The sequence below is a fragment of the Lactuca saligna genome, chromosome 4 (genome assembly GCF_052625555.1).
Source record: "Lactuca saligna cultivar CGN05327 chromosome 4, ASM5262555v1, whole genome shotgun sequence".
Classification (NCBI taxonomy): domain Eukaryota; kingdom Viridiplantae; phylum Streptophyta; class Magnoliopsida; order Asterales; family Asteraceae; genus Lactuca; species Lactuca saligna.
This window is the reverse complement of record NC_136420.1, coordinates 30,315,903-30,340,720: the sequence shown is the minus strand read 5'-3', so window position 1 is coordinate 30,340,720 and position 24,818 is coordinate 30,315,903. Positions and strand designations below refer to the sequence as shown.

Sequence of the window (24,818 nt, the reverse complement as noted above, 5' to 3'; positions counted from 1 at the left end):
AGCTTGAGGTAGGCATTTTGTTCTAAAAACATGAAAAGTAGAATCAAAATAAAAACAATACAAGGGAAAGTGTTATAAAATAAAGACAACCCGATTGGTGATTTCAAGTCATGATGGGATTGCAAACTCAGAAATCAACAAGTGGTGATAAATGTGACGGGGATCATGCATATTCATATGTTTGATTGTTACTCACAAATGCCCGCATCACATGTAACGACCCCCTCTTGTCATTTCATTCGTAAAACGGGCAAAAAAAACAAGCGTTACTCGTGGGCACCAGCAAAAAAGCATGCTCAATTCATAATTCCAACACATAATCATTAGATTTGAATTTGAAGTGGCACGGATCATATGCCATATATAGCCAAGAGTTGAGAAAGTTGTTTGTTTGATAAGAACATGATGTGACTTGGAACTTTTTTATTTCATAATTATTTGTGTAAATACTGCTAGATATCAACGTGATTCCTATAAAAAAAAACTTATTTGTGAAGATATTGTGTGCATTTATATGGAGTAAAATTAAATTATAACGGATATGATTAAATGCAAAATTATTTTTGAAGATATTGTGTAAAATCACTTTTTCCGAGTGTTAAGTGCATTGTGTGCACTTATTTTGCATGTCTATTCATGTCTTTCCATTGCATTTTACTACCAATTTCTTGCATTTAGTTCACTATTTGGGCACTTACATGTTTTATTTGGAATGCTTGGTACTTCACTGTCTTTTGATTTATTTTCGAGACATTATGGAGCACGGAACATTGGAGTTATGGAGGTGAGCATTTTGCTTGGAGCATTGGAGCATGAAGAGAAGATGGACCGGTTGTGTAGTGGAAGAGAGCTTGAAGACACAACTCGAGTCTTCATCATAGCAAATGACCACGTTTGAAGCATGGTCTATGTCACACCGACACAAGTTATGTTTGTCCTTTTCATCTTATATTTGACCGACATGACTCGAGGTGAAGCTAGACCGAAGACGAAGCCAAGTTTGAAGACTTATTGGAGTTTTAGCAAAAAAAACATGGTCAGGCTGAAAAGCACATGGTCAAAAGACATGACAATGCTAAAAACACATGGTCAAAAGACATGACCATGCAAAAAATACATGGTCTTATGGAAAGCATGTGAGGAGTTATTTGTGGGGCTAAACAGGAGGAAATCACGATTTTTCAGATACAGACATGTAACATTCTGTTTATTAAATAAACAAATAGATAAAATTATTAAATGAATAGTAGCCCTAAATTCAAAATAATTTAGCAAGGCGTTGGTTTTGGAGGTTAACTGATATAATTTGGACTTTGGGGGTTAAGAGTGTAATTTCCGGACCAGTTTGTAAAGAATTTTGAAGGTTGAGGACTGTTTGGTAAGGTATGGATTTAATTTGAAAAGGATTTCAAAAGTCAAGGTATGATTGGTAATTTTCATGGAGAGGCAGGGGCTAAAGGGGAAATTTTGTATTTAAATTGAAAACAAATCTTGTAAGGAGGGACTGATCTTGGAAAAATGGACCAAAGTTTGATTACAATACGAGACTTGAACCCGGTGGCCGTTCCTCCTGCCTTAAGGATCATCACCCTCAACTCTAACCCTAATTCTTCTCACAACCACCACCACTTGGAGTGCTCTTCAGCCATCGCCATGGGTAGCCTCCCGGACCGCTGTCGACTTCTTGTTGTGAACCACCGATGCAACCATCTCCGTTCCTTGCTGTACTGAGTCGCCGATCATTGTGGCTTCCCTTCCCTTCCGGCGAAATCGAATGACCGCCATTCCTCGTTGTCTTCTTCTTCTTCTGCCTTCTGTCGCCATCTACAGACGTGCCACATCCATCACTGGCGCTACTCCAATCGGCCTTCGCCACCTCCTATCCAGCAGACGCCGACGTCGTCGATGTAGCTAGTTTCTCCATCGTCGTCCTCCTCCTCCATGTCCGATGTGTTGTTGCGTGGTGGGTGTCCTTTCCGTGGGTGTGTGCATGTTTTAATACCTTTGGCTAGTGTTAGTTGGCTGGAGAATGAGAAAAACCACCATGGCTTCCAGCCATGGTGATTGCCATCTTGTACCACCACTCTGCCACCACCAGCCTCCGTGTAATGGTGGTTGTGTGTATGATTTATTGTGTTTAAGTGTGGGTTTGATGGGGTTTTGTGGAATGATTCGTGTTTGGCCGGATTAATCAAGGAAAACCCATCACCACCACCATGAGGTGGTGGATGCCACCTCATGCCGCCACCAACCGCCGTGTTGGGTGGCGGTGTGCATTTGTATGTGATTGGATTGCTTTTGGGATGCTTGGACATGATTGTAATAGAATCATAACCACCACCATGAGGTGGTTGTTGTCGTTGTGTGCCGCCGTCGACCAACACTGCCCAAGGTGACAGTAGGTGGTGCTCGACCTAATGAAACCCTAATTGACCTAATGAATCCCTTATTGACCTAAAAGCCTAACCGTTTGACTAATTGGCATGTGCTTGGGTTAGAAATCCTAATTAGGGTTTAGAAAACCCTAATTTTGGAAGATGTTATTTTTGGATTGCTGGGACCTGCGTTTGGACCAATGGATTGAAGTATGACTTATGCCCAGTTACATTGTATGTTTGGCCTAATAGAGTGATGGACTTAATGGATTAAGTCCTTAATGGGTTAAGCGAGAACACTTAACCCTAATCGTCATTTCATGTGAAAAACCCTAATTAGGTTTGGGTTCTTGTTGGGCCATTTCTTGGACTAAGTTGTTGTGGGCCTTCGTGGGCAAAGTGGGAATAGGTTTATGGACTAAGAAAATTATTGGGCTTTAGGATAAGGCCAATTGGAAAGACTTGGGCCTAATTTGGAAAATTAGGCCATAAGTGGGCCATATTTGGGCTTGATGATTATAAGATATTGGACCATCGGACAGCGCGGCCTTATTATTTGAGGAGTAAAGGTAGGGCTTAGGGCCCCAATTGTAAGGGGCCCCATTACTTTTGATCCAAGGTTAGTAGTTTCCAAAAAGTCAGGCGTGAGTTTTGATACCGATCTTCAAGCGACGATACTACCATAAAAATTATGTTCTATTTTCCATTCTCGTTCTCAATTATAGCGCTTCTGACTTCTCCAATTGTTTCTTTTACTCTTCTGTTGAGTTGCTGTCTTTGTTGAGTTGTTGTCTTGTTGAATCTGCAACCTGTTGTTCTTCAGTTCTTCTTTTTTCTTCATTCTCTGTTTCTCCTCATTTGATGATCTGCTGGGTAAATCGGTAATATGCTTTGAAGTTTTTAATTTTGATTTTTCTATTATCTTTGATTTTATTATTGGGTTTAATAGCCAATTAATTAGGGTTAGCGGATTGTGATTCACTGATTTGTGAGCAACTGTAATATACTTTTGAAATCTTCTCTTTTCATTATCAATTTCAATATTAGCTTTCCATAGGCTTTTAATTAGAATTTTTGTATTAAATAATTTGGAATCTTCTCTTTTCATTTATAATATTTGATTATAATATTGAGTTGGAATCGCAACTTTGCATAGGCTTTCAATTAGAATTTTTGTATTAAATAATCTTTGATTTCAATTGTTAAAGTTTCGACATGAAAGCTTAAGTGTAAATAGAGTTATTGTGCTTTTATAAATTATAATGTAGTTTGGTAAATTAAATATCCTAAAATTGCATGAGAGTAAACCGGCAAGAGATGGTTCCAATCATTCCAAATTATAGTACAATTGTTTGTAATTTTAATTTTGTATACTTATCTTTCAATTACATTGTTTCAAGCAACTTTCAATTTCATGCATTTGAAAAATGTTTTAGAAAAAGAAAAACACGTTAACAATATAAAAATCTATAAAAAACTATTTACCCTCCAGGTTTTTGCTATATATATTCTATTCAATCTTAGTTGTGGATCTGTGCAGGAATGAATGTCCAATAACTGATTCCAGATTGGCAGATTTCATTGTTTTTGAGCTTTCCATTACCTCAAGGGCGGTATAATCCTAATCCATATATTCTATACTTATAGTTATTATTAATCAAATAGTTAATAATCATGTCAAAGAGAAAATATGAATCCGGTGCCTCAAAAAGAAAACGAAAACTACAGGAAGAAGCTTTTATAGATAAACAAAAAGGGTCGTTTTTAAAATATTTAACTACAAACAAAAATGTTGAACCAACTAATATTGAACAAGCTAATGTTGATAATAATGATCATGAACAAGAACAAGCTAATGTTGATAATAATGATCATGAACCAACTAATATTGAAATTGATAATGAACCAACTAATATTGACAATGATAATGAAAAAACTAATATTGAAATTGATAACGAACAAACTAATAAAGAAAATGATAACGAACAAACTAATATTGAAATTGATAAAGAACAAACTAATAGTGAAAATGATAACGAACAAACTAATATTGAAATTGATAACGAACAAACGAATAGTGAAAATGATAACGAACAAATTAATATTGAAATTGATAACGAACAAACTAATAGTGAAAATAATAAAACGTCTTTAAACATATATGATCCAAGTAGATGGAATAATATTAGTACTAATTTAAGAGATTTAATTGTAGAAAAAGGTCCTATTAAGATTTATGATTTTAAATTTCCAAAAGATCAACATTTAAGAAGCTTTAATACATCTCTTTACATGCAAAAAATACAAAATGGAGAAAAATACGAACGAACATGGTTGGTTTATTCCATAGATGTAGATAGAGTTTTTTGTTTTTGTTGTAAATTATTTAATGTGAATACATCTATATGTTTATTAGCACATAAAGGTAATAATGATTGGAACAATATTAATAGTATACTAAAAAGACATGAAGCAAGTAATGGACACATTCTTAATATGAGGTCATGGATTGACTTAGAAACTAGATTAGCAAATAATAAAACAATTGACAAGCAAATCCAAGAACAAATAAATAAAGAAAAAGAACATTGGAAAAATGTATTAATAAGAATCATTGCTGTAGTAAAAGCATTAGGAAAAAATAATTTAGCATTTCGTGGAACAAATGAAAAGATTTATGAAGAAAATAATGGTAATTTTTTAACTATAATTGAAATGATTGCGGAATTTGATCTTATTATGCAAGAACATATTAGGAGAATTAATGACAAAGAAATTCATAATCATTATCTTGGACACAATATGCAAAATGAACTTATTAGTTTATTAGGAGAAGAAGTTAAAAGTAAAATAATTAAAAAGGTAAAAGAGGCTAAATACTTTTCAATAATACTTGATTGTACTCCCGATACAAGTCATAAGGAACAAATGTCGATTATCTTACGATGTTTGGATCTTTCAACAACTCTAATTAAAGTTAAGGAGTACTTTCTAGGATTTTTAATTGTAAATAATACAACCGGCAAAGGCTTATATGATGCAATAGTTGATGAAATTAAAAATATGGGACTAGATATAAATGATGTTAGGGGTCAAGGTTATGACAATGGATCAAATATGAAAGGAAAACATCAAGGTGTACAAAAACGATTGTTAGATATTAACCCTAGAGCATTCTACACTCCGTGTGGTTGTTATAGTTTAAATTTAGTAATTTGTGATATGGCTAATTCGTGTGATAAAGCTAGTGAATTTTTTGGAGTTATACAACGTATATATTCAATATTTGCTTCATCAACTCAAAGGTGGAAAATATTACAAGATAATATATCAAACCTAACACTTAAATCATTATCTCAAACTCGTTGGGAAAGTAGGGTAGAAAGTGTAAAAGCAATTAGATTTCAAGCACCACAATTAAGAAAGGCACTTTTACAATTATCCAAAAATTGTGGAGATCCAAAAATTAAAAGTGAAGCTAACTGTTTAGCTACATATGAACTTCAAAACTATGAATTTTTATTAGGAATGATTATTTGGTATGATGTTTTGTTTGCTATTAACACTGTTAGTAAAAGCTTGCAATCGCATGATATGTGTATCGATGATGCTATAGATCAACTAAATGGACTTTTGTGTTTCTTTGAAGAATATAGAGAAAACGGATTTGAAAAGGCTTTAGATTATGCAAATGAATTGGCTTTAGAAATGAACGTAAAACCTAAATTTCGAGAAAAACGTATCATTCAAAGAAATAGATGATATGATGAAAATGTTGCTAATGAAATTATTAAAACTCCTGTTCAGTTATTCAAAACTGATTACTTTTTATATGTAGTAGATAAAGCCATTACTTCACTTAAAAGTAGATTTGAGCAATTTAACGATTTCAAAAATATTTTTGGTTTTCTGTTTAGTATAAAAAAATTAAAATCATTTGATGAAAATACTTTAAAAGAACATTGTTTAAATCTTGAAAAATCTTTAAAGCATGATGATAGCTTAGATATTGATGGTTTAGATTTATTTCATGAACTAAAACTTTTAAGACATTGTACATTTAGAACATGATACAATTATTAATATGCTTAATTACATTAAAAAGTTTAGTTCTTTTCCAAATGCTTATGTTGCCTATAGGATTATGTTAACTATTCCTATAACCGTTGCTTCTGCAGAAAGAAGTTTTTCTAAATTAAAACTGTTAAAAAATTATTTAAGATCTACAATGTCACAAGAAAGATTAAATGGATTAGCTATTTTGTCAATTGAAAAACATTTAGTAAAAGAAATTGATTATGAAAAATTTATTAAAGAATTTGCATCTAAAAAGGCTAGAAAAATTAACTTTATGTCATAAAATATATTCACAAAAAACATATACATAAATTTTTTTTTAACTCCGCCATTTGTAAACTTTTTAGTTTATTATTGCCGGTCCCAAGCCCAGATAAAGGAGGAGGGTTTATAACATTAAGTATAGTAAATATCAAAGGGCCCCAAATTTTTGGTCGCTTAGAGCCCCCAAACTGGTTGAGCCGGCCCTGCCATCGGAATGCCAAGTGTATGGACTAGGAGATGTGGATGGGCTTTAGGGTAAGGCCCATGTAAGGGGTTGGGCCCAATTTGGAAATTTGGGCTATATATTAGGCCTTGATTGATTATTTGGCTTTTAGGCCTCTAGAGTTTGAGTTTGGGCTAAGTTAGGTTAGGGGTAAAATAGTTTCTTTACCCCAAGTATGGCCTTATGGTTACGCATTCGAACCCAATTGTTAATTGGGTTTTGTTTTGATGATTGACTGTTTGGGGATTCGTCAGCCAGCAACCACAGCTTTATCCGTGAGACTTCAGTAGTGCGAGGTGTATGGTTCGAAGGCACCAATGCTGACCCATTTGGTTTATGTATTGTTGGAAGACCCAAGGGTTAGTCAGCATTATGTATGAAAGACCAGGAGGCAGCTCCTGTCACACTATATGTTATTATGTATGGTAGGAAGACCCGGGGGTTAGCCCTAGGCATTATGTATGAAAGAGCAGGAGGTGGCTCCTAGCACACAGTATGCTAATTGGCTAAGTAGAGTAGTATGTATTCTAGTTGTCTTTGTGATGCTTGCATGGAAGACCAGGAGGTGGCTCTTGGCACTTGTATATAAGACCGAGGGGGTGGCCCTGGCTTGGCAAGAAAGACCACGTGGCGGCCCGTGGCATAATGGCAAGACTATGTTCGGCACATAGCATCTTTATTGATTATGATATATGTATGGCTCATGGTTATGTATGATATGTAGTATGTGATTTATGTGCTTATGTGCTAGACAATATCCAGTTGAAAGAGACCGAAGGGGTAGGCCAGCACCCAGATATGTTAGGCAGTATGTTGATATATATGGTATGTAGTATTGGGGAACTCACTAAGCTTCGTGCTTACGGTTTTCAATTTTGGTTTCAGGTACCTCCAATTTTCAAATAAAGGAGCTCGGGACGATCACAACACATACACCTACATTTTCTGCAATATGTGATTTCTGGGAATTAACTCTAATAAATGTTTTATTTTAAAATGCTTTTCAATGTATGAACCCAGTTACACATGTGTTTTAGTTATATTAAAAATGAAATTCTTTCTCCTGAATTTTGGGATGTTACAAGATCGTTTCTAGAGCTATAAGGGAGATGTGGGCAATTCTTGGAGGCTATTGAGGTAAGCAAATCATTGCAAACACTTTTGATTTCCATTTGTAAGCATTAAACATTTCAATTTCATCTCTTTGTCTAATTTGTTCTTAGCCATGTATGGCTTAGAAACCCTAATTTCTAGTTCTTGTTCAAAACAAGTTGATTGCTTGACTTGAAGCATATGACTTGATATTTGATTTATGATTCTATTATAGTGATTATGTTCTTGTTTAAACTAGAATCCTTGAATTTGATTTATGTTTGATTGACTACTTATAAGAATTGAATTATTGTGTAGTTAATTAACTTTTAGGGCACCTTATCGTTCTATAAAGTTAATGATTGGTAACAAACAATAGGTTTTTTTATTGTACAACATATATCACATGTTTTCGCACTTCCGAGCATATGAGAAGAAATGAACATTTGTTAGGAAGCTTCTACAAAACTTAATGCAACTTTTCAATACAATCTAAGAACGTGTTTAGGTTGAATTACTAAAGCTAGGTCTAGTCAAAGAGCGTGTTTTGGTTTGATAATTTGGCAAGCAAGATGTATTAGAGCATGTTAATATCTTTCAGTAACAATCATGAATTACATCAAGTCATAACCAAGTTAAACAACAACATTGAGAACTATAACTAGAACCATTTCAACAACTTGCTTACAAATTTGTTTAGTTTTCTGCATGTTTTCAAAGTAGATTGTTATTTACATTTTTTTTTCAAGATTATGCATATAAATCCCCTTTTTTTGTGACTAAAGTACATTGTGTAAAGAGGTATAGATTTTTGTCCCATGTCTCTGAGGATCGACCCTGCTTGCCTTGTACTACTTTTTAGTGCATTGAAGTAGTGTATTTGGAGTCCATAGTAACCCTATCACTTGTTGGGTTTGACAACCCTAACAAAGAGCATGCTAATAGAGAAGATACTCTAAAAGAGTTTGTAGAAAGGAGTTGTTATACGACTTTGTACATCCCACATAATCAACAAAAAACTCATTAAATCTTTGGTATAGACACAAACCCAAGCAAACCACTGGTTGGTCCAAAGTTCTTCCATTTTTGGATATTTTTTTGAATGCTTGGATTTTATAAGTTAACAATACGCTAGAATAGAAAAAGAACAAAAAATTACAATGAGATAGCCAACATTAGGCTTTATAACCAAGAAACCCAACTAACTTTAAGTTTGTGATTTTTAAGAGACCATGAAAAAATTGTGAAAAAATTCTATAAAAAATGGAATCCTTGTGATAAGTTTGAAACTCGAGACCATTTTGTTCCTAAAATTACAGATAACCCACATTGTCATTGTAATGTCTACGTTTCTCACTAGACATTAATAAGATGATATAATAGTTAGAGTAAACAATTGTAACATATTTGATGTAATAAAGAAAAATTATGTGAATATTATGTATTTCATGATTATTATAATATAATAAAATAGGAAAAATCAGTTGAGTCACCCGTAAATTGTAATAATAAGTGCGCCAACATATATATATATATATATATATATATATATATATATATATATATATATATCGAAAGTACACGTTTTCCCGATCTTGAAAATATAAAATTCGTAGAAATCCGACTCCATATGAATTATATATGATTTTTATAAGACATAAAAGTCAACCGCGCACAAGAAATGTATCACGTAAAAGCTACAAAGAGAATTTTGACTTTCATCTAAAGTCACCAAAAGGAAAATTATAGTACTCTTTAAGATAGGAATTTCGAGAAAAATAATGCTAAAAACGGAGTTTGTATGAGAGAGTTATGATTTTAGCAAAAATCATTTAATCATATGAAAAATAAGGATGGAAAATAAATTCACAATTAGTCGATGGAGCCTACAAGAAAGTTGTAGATCTCATCGAGAGCTTTTAGAGGATATAAAGAACGTTAAAACGGAGCTCGGTGCGTGCCAGGTTCACGATATGTAATTATAGAAGGTGAAAACACGGACCACAGAGAGGCCGACACATGGCACAAAGCGGCTGGGGAGACGTCAACTTAAAATGCACGACGTGCACCTCATTTGCACGCCGTACATCCCAAAATTGTCAATAAATAGGTTGCAATGCACATATCATCCCTCACACCTCCTACACCTTTCCACTCGATTTTTAAGGCCGAAATCCCAAAATTTGCTTAGTTTTAAGTGTGTGACGAAATCCTGAGATTCCTTAAAGCCCGACATCTAAGTTGCTAGTAGTCCGGAGTTCTACCAACACAATTTCCAAACTTTTGTCTAGGGAATCTCTTTAAGTTAAATTACACTCAACTTTATCTTTGTGTAATTTATATTTATAAGTCATAGTCGCTATTGTGAACCTATAAATAAGATTTATCAGTAATTCTAAGTCATAATACTGATTGATCTACTTACGGGAGAGGTGTCTAGAATGGTCACGTTGGCTTGGTTATTGGATTTCAGAAAGGCTATTATGCCGAAATGATCCTACCTCCCAACTGTCTTATCTGGCTGCTCCTTATTTGATAGAACTATCAGTATTCATTAGAATAATTGATAGGTCTAGACTATTTTCAGTCATATAGAATATTAGGCTAAGACTTATTGATAATGATACTAGGTTACGTCAAAGGAAAAGTCAGTTGATAGAAGCAAAGCGTTGTTCGTGTTTCGAGTCATCACTTTAACAAGTGAGTGCATATTTACTTTCATCTTACACATAAATATGAGGTATTTAAGATAATTACATGCTATATGTGTCTATTATTTGTGTTCCTGATAACTATGCTAGATGAATGATTTATACATCTTTACTTGATTCAAATTGTATATATATTTTATACCTATAAATATATTCGGTAGAGATGGGTAGATAAAACATGATAAAAATGATGAGAGACGAAATATGAAATAGATTATGAGAGGCCTTAATTTAAAGATGATATAGTTTTCTAGCAGAGTATAGATGAAAACCACAAATTATTCTAGACAGTCTAGTGGAACGCTAGCAGGCTCGCAACATTTATGTGCCTTGAACTAAGTGTTCACCAGGTGCACTCTATCCCCGCATGGTTGCCTTATTGACATATATTGCTAAGGAATCCCCTAAATATTATTTTCTATCCCGAAGATGATCCTTAGGATAGGTCCCTTGAATTAGATTGTTTAGGGAAAGAAAGTGAGGATAACGAAAATGGGTAATTGGGTTGAATGTTTTGATGAAAATATATAATTAAAAGAATTTAATTATTGTTGGTTGAAAACCCTATGTGCTCACGAGGCTCCCAAGCCCGAACCACTAAGTTTCTTGCGTTACAGGTAGTGGCACGAGAGCACAAGTGTGATGATCAGATGAGAGATTTATGAATTATAGGCCAGTAGAATAATATATGTTTGTAAGGCCTGTATTATTTTCGTTTATGCTTATGTAATGTATTGATGATGACATCGCAATGTTTTTAATATAAATAAAATACATTTCTTCAGAAATGATTTGATAATATCCTTATCATGTTAACAAATTCCGCGATATTATTCTTCAAAAAGGATACTCTGATTTTAAATAAGCATAACTAAACCGGCCTTTTCTAGCCGTGAAATTAGGGATGTCACAGTTAGTATAAGAGCATTAGTTTAAGCGAACTAGGAATTTGTAGGATTTCTAGACTTAAACTAAGAATGCTAAGCGATAATTATGAGATGGGTATCTGCTATATTTAGAAAGTACACCTGAATAGACACGAGCCCTAGCTTATTTTAGGGAAGATCCTAAATTGCTTTTATGTGCTAAATGATTTATGCTATAACTATAAGATGCCTTATATGCTTTAGGATCCTATTATTTGATCGAAGTTGTGGTCTATTACCGACCGGATCTGGAAATTTTATGTGTTCAGGTTTCTAAACGATTAACTATGATATTAGAACTACCATGTAATATTTCAGAGTGATAAGGAGGATTATACATCAAATAAAAGCTTCCTTATCTTAATATTCTTGTCTCGAATGTATGATTTGGTATATAGAACATTATGGTGAGAACCTGCAGCGGATTAGGAAATGTTAATGGAAACCAGCAGCCTGAGTGACATGTAGTTGAGCATATATGAATTCGTCTCCCCTACACCCAAACCTATCATGTTGGCAATGATACAAGATATGTTGGATCGCCAGATGGAAGAGACAAGGTGTCTACTGTTTCAAACTAAATGAAGAATAGTCGGAGGAAGGAAACTACACTAGGACCGTTAGTCGAGTGGAAATCCGAGTGATTAGGAGAGATGAACCTAAGGAAGAGAATAAAGGAAATGGTTGCAATTACAAGGTCTTCATGCTAGCCAAACCAACTAACCTATCTGAGAATCCAACAATTGTACAAGTTATGAATTGGATCTCCAAAATAGAGATGGTATTTGACAATTGTGACTGCAACAACAAACAGAAGACGATTTTCGTTGTTCGATAATTGAAGATCGGAGTGTTGAGATGGTGGAATCTATTGGAAAACTCGATGCCAAGGGGAGAAGAAAAAAAAGGATATCATGAGAGGATTTCCTTGCACAGTTGAAGAGAAGTACTGCTCTGAAAGAGACCTTCTGGATATCAATAATGAGTTCCGGAATTTGAAGAAGGAAAATATGAATGTTAAGCTATGTTTGGCGTATTAGCTGAAAAGCTAGTTGTTAGTTGAAAAGCTAGCTACTAGCTGAAAAGCTAGCTGTCAGCTGAAAAACTAGATGATAAAAAATAGAGTTTGGTTAAACTAGCTGAAAGATATAAAATAACATAAAAGGGTATTTAAAAGAATGTGTTTCTATAATTAATTAAGGGTTATATTTGGAAAATTTTGAAAAAGCTCCTAAAAAGCTACTCTACGTAGCTTTTTAAAAAGCTAGCTGATAAGCTACTTTTTGACTTGCCAAACATGACAACTTAAAAAAGCTCGAAAAATAAGTCAGCTTATCAGTTAGTTGTGGCGCGCCAAACACAACCTTAGTGAGTATGCTGCCACTTTCAATGAGAAGATGAAGATAGTACCCCATTTGGTACCTACCAAACTCTCAAAAGTTGACAAATTTCCTAACGGACTAACAACAAACTTTAGTCCAATGGTAAAAATAGTAAGGACTCTGAAGGAGGCCATCTAGTCAGCAAGGAACATTGAGAACCAAATTAGGGAGAAGGGTCTGGAGAGGTGGAGGTAAGAGAGAAAAGAAAGTTTGGGGATCATCGAGGTCCAACAAGAAGAGCAAATTTTCAAAATCTTGTTCAAAAAGGTTTGGAGGTAGAGGAGAAGCAAAATGGTACGAAAAGTGCAAGAAGAAACACTCTGGAAATATGGCGAGGAGTTGACCTGTTTCAAGTGTGGGAGAACTGCTCATTATGCCAACGAGTGTACATATAACAAAAGTGTGTGTTATAGATGTAATGAAGAAGGTCGTATTATGAAAGATTTCCCAAAGAAGAAGGAAGTTGCAAAGCCCAATGTGCAGCCTAGGTTAATGGCGAGAGCATTCCAGATGACACTAGAAGCAGAAAGGGAAGAAGTAAATGTCGCTTCAGCTACCTTTCTTGTAAATGGATTGCCTGTCATTATACTATTTGATTATGGAGCTAATTAATCCTTTATATCGCATAAATTTGGTATAAGACTAGCATTTCCTGTAGATAAACTAGATAGTACTCTAGTAGTAGAGGTTGCTAGTGGCAAATTCCTACCTGTTAGTGATTGCATTAAGAACATCATCATAGATTTGAATGGGAATAAATTCCACGAGGTCTTTTTTTCCCATTGCGTAAAACAATTTTGATATAGTTTTAGGGATAGATTGGCTTAATGTGAACGATGCCGACATCAAGTGTAGAAAGAAGATTGTAGTGATCAAACCAACTGGAAGAAAGCTATTTATGGTGAAAGGTAGAGTAAATTCTGGAATCATCTCCCCTGATGAAAGCCAAAAAGTATTTTTTTTAAAGGGTGTACATCATACTTGGCATTCATAATCGATGAAAAGAAGGAGAAAAAGGAAATGTGAAGGATACCTGTGGTGTGCGACTTTTCGGAAGTATTTCTCAGAGATCTTCCTAGATTGCCCCCTAATACAAGGGTGGAGTTTAGGATAGACTTGTTACCATGTGAGAGAGTATGATATAGAAAAGACTACATTCAGAAGAGATATAGACACTATGATTTTTTGGTTATGTCATTCGGAATAACCAATGCTCTAGCAACATCTATGGATTTGATGGATAGGGTCTGTAAACCTTTCATAGATAAATCTATAATAGTGTTTATCGATGACATTCTCGTATATTCAAAGAGTTAGCAGGATCATGACAAATACTTAAGAGAAGTGTTAGAAGTTCTGAAGAAGGAGAAGCTATACACATAGTTATCCAAGTGTGATTTTTGGATTCGAGAAGTCCAATTCTTAGGTCATTTGGTTAACCGGGAAGGAATAATGGTTGACCCAACAAAGATTGAATCTGTGATGAAGTAGGAACAACCAAAAAGTCCCACTAATATTCGAAGCTTTCTAGGATTAGCTAGATATTACAGAAGGTTTATCCAAGGTTTTTCTTTGATATCTGCTCCATTAATAGATTTGACCCATAAAGAAGCTACATATAGATGGAGTGAGAAGCACGAAGAATCTTTTGAGGATTTAAATAAGAATTTATCTGAAGCACCGATTCTTTCTTTACCTAGCATATTAAAGACTTCACAGTTTATAACGATGCATCCGGAGTTGGTTTAGGTTGTGTTCTGACCCAGAGAAATAAAGTGATAGCATATGCATCTCAACAACTGAAAGAACACAAAAAGATCTACTCCACTCATGATCTGGAGTTGGTAGTGGTAGTATTTTCATTAAAGATATGGAGGCATTATCTTTATGGCACAAAGTTTAAGCTCTACACCGATTATAAGAGTCTCAAGTATCTAATCGCTAAAAAGGAATTGAATATGAGACAATGGCGTTGGCTGGAACTACTCAAGGACTATAACTGTGAGATACTTTACCACCCCGGTAAAGCGAACATCGTAGCAGATGCTTTAAGTAGAAAGATAAAATTGTAAAGGTAGAAACCAAGGGTGTTGAGAATTGATATTGTTTCAACAACTGTAGAAAGTATTAAGAAAGCTCAGGAAGAAGCTTTGGAAGTAGATAACAAAAAAGAAGAGTGGTTAGGCAAAACACTGGAATTCGATACAAACGGACAAGGGTTGAAGGTATTCAAAAATAGGATTTGGGTGCCTAAGATGACAGAAATGAGAGATCTTCTTATGCAAGAAGCCCACAAGACCATGTACTTGATTCATCCTGGCAGTACCAAGATGTATAGGGATATGAAACTGTACTATTGATGGCCAAAGATGAAGCTTGATGTTGCTAAGTTTGTGGCAGAGTGTGTAACCTGCGCGAGAGTTAAGGATCAACATTAGAAACCGTATGGGAGTTTAGAACCCTTGCCTATACCCATGGGTAAATGAGAGGACATTAATTTTGTGACTAAACTACCTAGGACAAAGAATGATCACAACATGATTTGGGTAGTTGTGGATCGATTCACAAAGAGTGTACACTTCATAGCGGCCAATGAGATATGGTCTATAGATAAGCTTACAGATGTCTATGTGAAAGAGATAGTAAAACTTCACGGTGTTCCCTAACGATTGTTTCAGATCGTGACAGTCGTTTCACATTGAGATTTTGGAAGAGCCTATAAGAAGAAATGGTAACAAAGTTGTGTTTGAGTACAACCTACCATCCACAGACTGATGGTCAGTGTGAAAGGATAATTCAAGCACCGGAAGATATGTTAGGAGCATGTACCCTAGAATTTCAAGGTAATTGGGATGAGCATCTACCCCTAGTAGAGTTTTCCTACAACAATAGTTACCATTCGAGCATTAAGATGGTACCTTATAAAGCCTTGTATGGACAAAAGTGTCATACAACGTCTTTTTGGCTTGAAGCTGGAGTAAAGCAGTTCATGGGATCAGAGATCATCCATTAGACTGCTGAGAAGCTGAAAGTAATAAGGGAAAGAATGTTAGCACCTCAAAATCATCAAAAGAGAAATGCTTAAAATAAATGACGACCAATGCCATTCGAATTTATAGATTTGGTGTTGCTTAGAGTCTCGCCATGGAAGGGACTAATAAGATTTGGAAAGAGAGGGAAGTTGAGTCCAAGATTTATTGGGCAATTTCAAGGTTCTTCAGAGAGTTGGGAACCAAGCTTACAAGCTGGAATTGCCAGACAAAATGGATGACATTCATAACACTTTCCATATGTGTTATTTGAGGAAGTTCTCGAGAGAAGTCCCTAATATAATTCCACACTCGAAGATAAGGATTAATGAAGATAATGTTGGAGGATATTTGAGTAGGGTGATGGTAGAGAACCGAATTTCTCTTGGATCGTGTAAGTTCACTTTCCGAACTGATACTTCCATCATATTCCTGGGTTACATGAAATCTAGTATAGGATAATCCAAAGAGGAAACTTGTGTATCTAGGAACATAAACACAAGCCAAATCGCCAGAGGGTTATGAATTAGTATAAAAGAAAGTGAGCTTCGAAGGGTATATAACGACTCAATTATGGAGCCATGTTTATCCTAGATATATTAGGGTTTCCGATTCCCCTCGACCCTACCCACTGACTGGTTAGTGAGACCACCTGTAGGGGCTCTGCCCCTTGGACCCCACTAGGGGCGCTGCCTCTAGGAGCTTGCAAGGGGACGCGACCCCCTTGGCCCCCATATTTTTGACGTACCAGCTTATAACTCGATCTTATATATGCATGCACTCTGCATTCTTCAAACATATGATATAGAGTACAAATTATAATCCCTTAGCTCACATGTCGGTTACAATTACATAAAATGCATGGTGACAATAAAATCACCAACAAATAAAAGGTTTATCGAAGATCCCGAAGCGATTGTTGACCATAAGACAAAGAAGTTACGACGTAAGATTGCCGATTTAGTACTTGTGTGATGGAAACATTTGAATGAACCGAACCTCACCAGGAAGATGGAAAGCAAGATGAAGAATCACTATCCACAATTGTTTGCCGATGCATGATTCTGTGGACGAAATCAGGCTAAGGTGGAGAGAATTGTAACCATAGTGTTTCTCGCTAAGAATTAATAAGATGATGTAATAGTTAGGTTCAACAATTGTAACCTATTTGATGTAATAAATAAGAATTATGTGAATATTATGTGTTTCATGATTATTATAATATAATAAAATAAGAAAAATCAGCCGAATCGTCCGTAAATAATAAAAATAAGAGCCCCAAAACATATATATTATTATATATTTAGAAAGTACACATCGTATCGATGCCAAAAATATAAATTTTATAGAAATCAAACTCAGTATGAATAAGATATAATTTCTATAAGATATAAAAGTCAGTCACGCACAAGGAATGTGTGACATAAAATGCTACAAAGAGAATGACTGACTTTTAGCTAAATTCACCAAAATAAAAATCACAACACTCTTTATGATAGGAATTTTTAGAAAAAGAATGCCAAAAATGGAGTCCGTACGAGAGAGTTATGACTTTAGAAAAAATCATTTAATCATAGAAAAGGTAGGGATGAAAAATAAAGTCACAATCAACCGATGGAGTCTAAAGGAAAGTTGTAGATCTCATCGAGAGCTTTCCGAAGATATAAAGAACGTTAAAACGGAGCTCGTATGAAGAAGTTATGGAATTTAGAAATTTTTTGTTTTGAACGGCGTACGGTGCGTGCCAGGTGCACGACGCACGCTTCTAGAAGGTAAAAATACGGACCACTGAGAAGTCAACATGTTGCATAAAGTGGTTGGGGAGACGTCACCTTAAAATGCATGACGTGCACCATAAATTTGGCTATAACTAGGCTGCAATGCCCCATTTCATCCCTTACACCTCATACACCTTTCCTCTTGAGTTCTCAAAATTTCCTTAGTTTTAAGTATATGTAGAAGCCTTGAGATCCCTTAAAGCCCGACATATAAGTTGCTAGTAGGTTGGAGTTCTATCAATATATTGTTTGATTCTGGAGCTAATTACTCCTTTATATCACATAAATTTGGTAGAAGACTAGCATTGCTTGTAGATAAACTAGATAATGCTCTAGTAGTAGATGTTCCTAGTGACAAATAAATACACGTTAGTGATTGCATTAAGAACATCATCATTGACTTGAATGGGAATACATTCTACAAGGAATTGTTTCCCATTGAGTTAAATGGCTTCGACATCGTGTCAGGGATGGATGGACTTAGTCTGAACGATGTCGACATCAAGTGTAGAGAGTAGACTGTATTGATCAAACCACTTAGAAGAGAACCATTTATGGTAACCCAATACATTCACCCACTACTTAGTTGGTACCAACAAAACTTCCTCAAGCACAAAGCGTGCAACATTCGAGAATCAAGCAATTCAAATAAGAACATAACCTATACATGCCATCCTATCAAATAATTGATCTGATACTAGCATGCAAATCTGTAAGCTCATATAAATAGGCACATAAAGGCATCTCCCCTAGCATTCTATCATTCTATCATGCAATCATGAGCAGATCCTTAGCCCCTAATTTAGCATGCAATTCTCATATCATAGCATAAAACATATAACATGTACAGGTATTTCGGGAAGACTTACTTGAGCTCAGCTGATTGCATGCATCACACCCTTTTTCTTTTATTAAAATCCCTTATTTAAAATGTTGTTATTTATGGAAAATTTACCAAATCCTTGATTTGAGTTGAGGCACACCCGAGAGTATGCCCGAATCCCTCAAACCAAGAATCTGATACAAACTTGTAACATCCCAAAAATACAGATAATTTTTTTTTTAAATTCATTCAAAACATGCGATAATCATATCAAACAGTCGAAAGTGTATGGTAGCAACATTTTATCAGAGTATAAATTCCCAAAATCACATAATACAGAAAATCATAGGCTAGTGCATTGTGATCAGGCCAGACCCTTCCCCTTCGAGTTGGAAGTACCTGAAACATAAACTGAAAACCGTAAGCAAAAAGCTTAGTAAGTTCCCCCAAAATACTCCATACCATACAAACATACAGTCAAGCATATATGAGTGTTTCCAATCCTCTTCGGTCTATTTTAACCGGATACAGGCAAGCATATCAAGGTGCTTGGAATCCCCTTCAGTCTATTTCAACTGGATATCGGATCTATTTCACCCCTACCACTACCACATAATATCATAACAAAAAATCACAGAGTCATCTAGCAAATACAGGCATAACTGAAAATTATCACAAAGACAATCATCATACTACAACGTAAACTAGTGGACCAACATTAGTGCATTCGACTCACTGATATAGTGAAGGAAACTCACCTTAGACTGAAGGTTTCAAATCACACTCAAGCGGCTAACTTGCAAAATCCTCTCTCAAAATTACAAGTATAAAAACTTAATTAGAAATTAGGGTTGCTTAACCCTTGCCTCATTGGGCCTACCCCACCACGGCCCATATTCAATCTAGCCAAAAGGCATTCCAAACTCAACTACAAGGCCCTTAAGTCCCAATATGGCCCAAGAGCACCCAAGATGGCCTAAAGCCCAAAAATGTACTGCTACTACAGGTAGGCTTGAGGCCTAAACCTAAAAAAGGCAAAAACCCAACAATATTTGAGCCTAAAATCTCTTAAGCCCACAGATTGTGTACGCAAGGCGTGCATGGCTCGTGCCCGACGTACGTTGTTGATCTGGAATCGGAGCACTAGCCCAACACACACAGCATACTCAAGAGTATGCACGGTCTACTGGTCAATCAGCCCAAACATGCTCCACCGACTTAATCCATTAAGCTTCAACGTCTAAATTTCAAATCCATGTGCATAAAAGTGTCTTAAGCCATAAAGTTGCAAACTTTATGCACTTGCATGCGTCGAATAATTCACCTCATGAGGCTTAAACTATCTTGAAGCGTAAGCGATCACGTGACCCCTATACATCAATATTGATCCCAAACCCGTGATTGACGCATCACAATAAACCACAAAATCCTCAACACCCTCCGGCAGGGTCAGAATCGGTGCCTCGCACAACCGCTGTCTCAAGGTCTCAAAAACTGCATGTTGCTTAGGACCCCAGCAAAATGTAATCGTCTTCTTTATCAATCGAGTCAAAGGAACAACTATCTTGGAGAATCTTGGATAAATCTATGAAAGTAACCCACACGACCATGGAAACTCCGAATCTCATATGGAAACCTTGGAACCTCTCATTGCATCGTAACCTCGATCTCGGCTGGATCAACCAAAATACCATTATGGTTGACAAGGTGCCCCAAAAACTGTACATTATGCAACCAAAACTCACACTTGGAGAACTTTGTGAAAAGTCTCTCCCTCCTCAAAGTCTCTAGCACTTCCCTCAAGTGCTCCTTGTGTTGCTCCTGAGTATTGGAATAGACCAATATATCATCAATAAACACAATCACAAACCGATCCAACATCGGTTTGCACACGCGATTCATGAGATCCATGAACACGGTTAGAGAATTGGTGATCCCAAAAGGCATCACCACGAAGTCGTAATGACCATAACGAGTCCGGAAATTTGTCTTCTGCACATCCTCCTCTCTAAACCTCATTTGATGATAACCCGATCGCAAATCAATCTTGGAAAACTAAGATGCACCCTGAATCTGGTCAAAAAGATCATCAATCCTTGGGAGTGGATAACGGTTCTTCACTGTTACTTTATTTAGCTCCCGGTAGTCAATGCACATACGATGAGACCCATCCTTGTTCTTCAAAAAATAAGATTGATGCTCCCCATGGAAAACTGCTCGGTCGAATGAATCCCTTGTCTAACAGCTCCTGTAGATGTGTAGACAACTCCTGCATCTCTGGAGGAGCCAACCGATACATTGCCTTGGCTATCAGTGTCGCACCTGGAACCTAATCAATCCTGAACCCGACCTGCCTCTCCGGAGGCACCCCAGGAAAATCCTCTGGAAACACATTAGGATAATCCCGTACAATCCGCACATCATCCATGGTCGCCTTACCTTTATCCCGTGTATCCATAACATAGGTGAAAAATCTTGAACAACCCTGTTGCGTTTGGCCCTCGCTGCTGAACATAACATCGGCTTATTCTGAGCTCTCTCTCCATGAACCACTAACTATTCCCCACTTGGCTTTGAATCTGAACTAATTGTTTCTCACAATCAATCACCACCCTATTGGGGCTCAACCAATCCATACCCATAATAATTTTTTTCCCACGCAAAGGGATGGGAACCAAATCAATAGAATACTCCTCACTGAACAACTAAAGAGAACAACCCCAATGAACTATCGCAACCCAAATAGATCTATCATCTGCGATCTCAACATCTAATGGGAAATCCAACTCCCCTAGAGCTCCTCAAACCTCTTGCTAAACACAATCGATACAAAGGATCAAGTAGCCCCCAAATACACATAAATATAAGGAGACAAATCAATATAAATAAAGAGATAATGAGAAGATACATACCCGTCACCATGTCGGGAGTTGCATGAGCCTCCTCACCCGTTAGCTGAAATGCCTTGTTCTTCACCATAGGTGCATCCGCCCGGACCTAGCATATGTCAATAATCCAAAGAGTTACAGGAGTGGATGTTGACATTGATCCTGCTGCAGCCAAACTCAGACAATGGGAATTCTTGTGTCCCCTTCTGATTGCAATGAAAGCAAATCATATCAGATACCGGGGTGGTAGTGATGGTAGCATTGCAATCCCTGCTAATATGACCTATCCGACCACACTTGAAGCAGCCCGAAACACCCACCCTACATGCTCCCTCGTGCATCTGGTCGCAGTTGCCACAGTGGCTCTGGCCTTGCTGGCCTCTCATCCTGGAATCAGATACCTTGGGCCTTTTTCCCGAACCCTCTACACTCAGCACATAATCTGGCTTCCACTTCTTCTTCATCTCCTGATTAATCTCTCTCTCTCCCTATCCCTCAATATCATATCCTCCAACGTCTTGCAGCTGGATCGGCTCACAAACTCCCAAATATCACTCCTCAACATCTCACGATACCTCGCCTTCTTCATCTCCTCGTCCACTACATATTGTGGAACCAAAAGTGCCCTCTCTCGAAATATCGCAGTGATCTCAGCCACCATCTCAGTAGTCTAGTGGAGATCCTGAAACTCTCGTGCCAATTTCTATACCTCAATCACCGGTTCGAACTCATCCCTTGACCTGGTCACAAAATCATCCCATGTCATCGTATCAACAATCTGATCACCAATTGCGCATCCCACCTCCTCCCACCAATCTTGTGCCCAGTACTTCAGAAGACAGGAAACAAGTCTGACCTTTTCCCCTTCGGGGCAACTGCTGGTGTGGAAGGTGTTATCAATATCCGTTAACCACCTCCTGCTCGCTGGGTCCTTTGCTTCGTGATAGTTCGGAGTCCCACATGCCCAGAACTCCCTGAAGGTCAAAGAACCCCCTCCCCCCACCACCAAGGCCAACATCTCAGAACGAAACAAGCTCAATCACTCATCCAAAATCTACAGAATGCTCTCTTTGACCGTACCAAAGATCACAGGAGTCTGCTCAAGAATGCAACACGTAATCTCAGACAAAATAAACTCCCTCGTTTGATCCCCCAACCCTGAGCCCTCTCCAGCACCAGAACTGTCATTAAGTCTACCTCGCAGAGTCATCATACTAAAAAAATAGACCATATAAACCATCATAATATATCGAGGAATCATAAGCTCTACAAGCTTCCTGGTTTCATCGCAACTCTCCTTGACTCGAGTACGGATCCTCTGCTTCTAGTAGTATGGGCCTATACTACCTTCCACATCTATCCATACTTTTCTCAAGGATTGCCTTGATTCCGCTAAGTCACCTTATATCCATACAATCAACACTCATCAAAAAATGGCTCACAACATTAGGTCTCATCCTAGGTTTTCCTAGGTCAAACTCCACACCACTTATCGCCATCAGCTATAAAAGGAACTCCCCCTAACTTCCTCTAAATAGCTCATGAATACAATTACATATCACTAAAACTAGATAATTCTTCGAATGAAAGGTTTCACACTACAATGGTTGGACTCAAACTAGAGCTGCACAATAAAGTTAAAACCTAACCTTCTAAAATTATTTAGTTCCCATAATATGTAACTTAGCTTATTTGCTTAGTAGTTAGTTGAAGCTAGTGAGAACTCCTAGGAAGAACAAAGCAAGCAGCATTCGGGCATCAAGTAATCAGAACCAAGCATCACCTAATCAGGTCATCGTACCACTGACTGATTACTACTAGCATGCAAGTCTACAAGCTCATACAATAGACATACAAAATCATCTCTCCTAACATTCTATCATGAAAAAACTTGGTAGATCCTTAGCCTTAACTAGCATGTGATTCACAGATCAAATCATATTAGATAACATGTATGGGTATTTTGGGAAAACTTACTTGAGCTCGCCTAATTGCATGCACCACACCCTTTCTTGTCTTAGTAAACTCTTTTCTTAAAAATACATTTATTTTTGAATTTTTTTTTACCAAATCCTCAGTTTGAGTTCAGACACACCCGAGAGTATGTTTGAATCCCTCATACCAAGGCTCCGATACCAACTTGTAACGTCCCAAATCATTATCATAAAACCAAAGTTATCATTATGTATCAATACATCCTAAAAAATCAGAGTAAATCACAAAGATGAGGAAACGAGTGTTGTGTGCTTTGCAATCATCCCGAGCCCTTCCTTTTGGAATCAGAAGTACCTAAAACATAAACTGAAACCGTAAGCACAAAGCTTAGTGAATTCCCCAACATACCACATGCCATACATACATAACACATAATGGGCACCGTCCAAGGAGTGTATCGGGCCTCGTCCACACTCGTATAACAGGACCCACTCAATGAGTATAATAGGCCTCGCCCAAACTCGCATAAAGGGCCCTACCCAATGAGTATAACGGGCCCCGTCTATACTCGGATAACGGGCCCTGCCGACATAGAATTATTATAAGCATAACAAGTAATAGCATACATAATAACCATTGGTCCCCGCCCAGTAAGCATACAAGCACATAAACATACAAGTTTCACACAAACATCGAGTATTCTAACATAATAGATCATGGGTCGAAATTGGTGCCTTCGACCCGGTAAACATGGTGAGGAAACTCACCTCGAACTGCTAAATCACACGAATCATTTTTTGGCTGCTGGTCCGACCAATCCCCGAGCTATCAATACCAAATAACATCCATTTAATAACTGGATTCCAATCCATAACCATCAGTCCAAAAATTAGGATAAGAAGACCATTTTACCCCTTACCTATTTTGATCCAAGACTAAGGCCCAATCCTACAATCCTGAAGGCCTAATTACCAAAATAATCATCCAAGGCCCAATCATGGCCCAATTTTCCAAATTGTGTCCAAACCCTTTCATGGGCCTTAATCCAAGGTCCAAAAATATTCCTAGCCCAAAACACTTGAATTCAGATGGACCAACAAAGCCCTAAACATATAAGCCTAAAAGAATAGCCCAAACCGAAGATCTAAGTTCTGAAGCCAAACTTGTTGAGTACACGAGGTGTACTCAGCACATATGCGCAACATACTCACTTTAGGGCTTGTACGCTAAGCATACCTGCTTATACGCCTAGTGTACTCCCCCATTTGGCCATTTTCAATTTCCATCTCTTAACCCATTAAGACATCACACCAAA

At 36.8% G+C, this 24,818-nt stretch overlaps 1 pseudogene; it reads left to right on the top strand.

Annotated features, from left to right (window-relative positions):
- Positions 1-4,049: 4,049 nt before the first annotated feature.
- LOC145039427 (uncharacterized) lies at positions 4,050-6,735 on the top strand (annotated as a pseudogene).
- Positions 6,736-24,818: the final 18,083 nt, after the last annotated feature.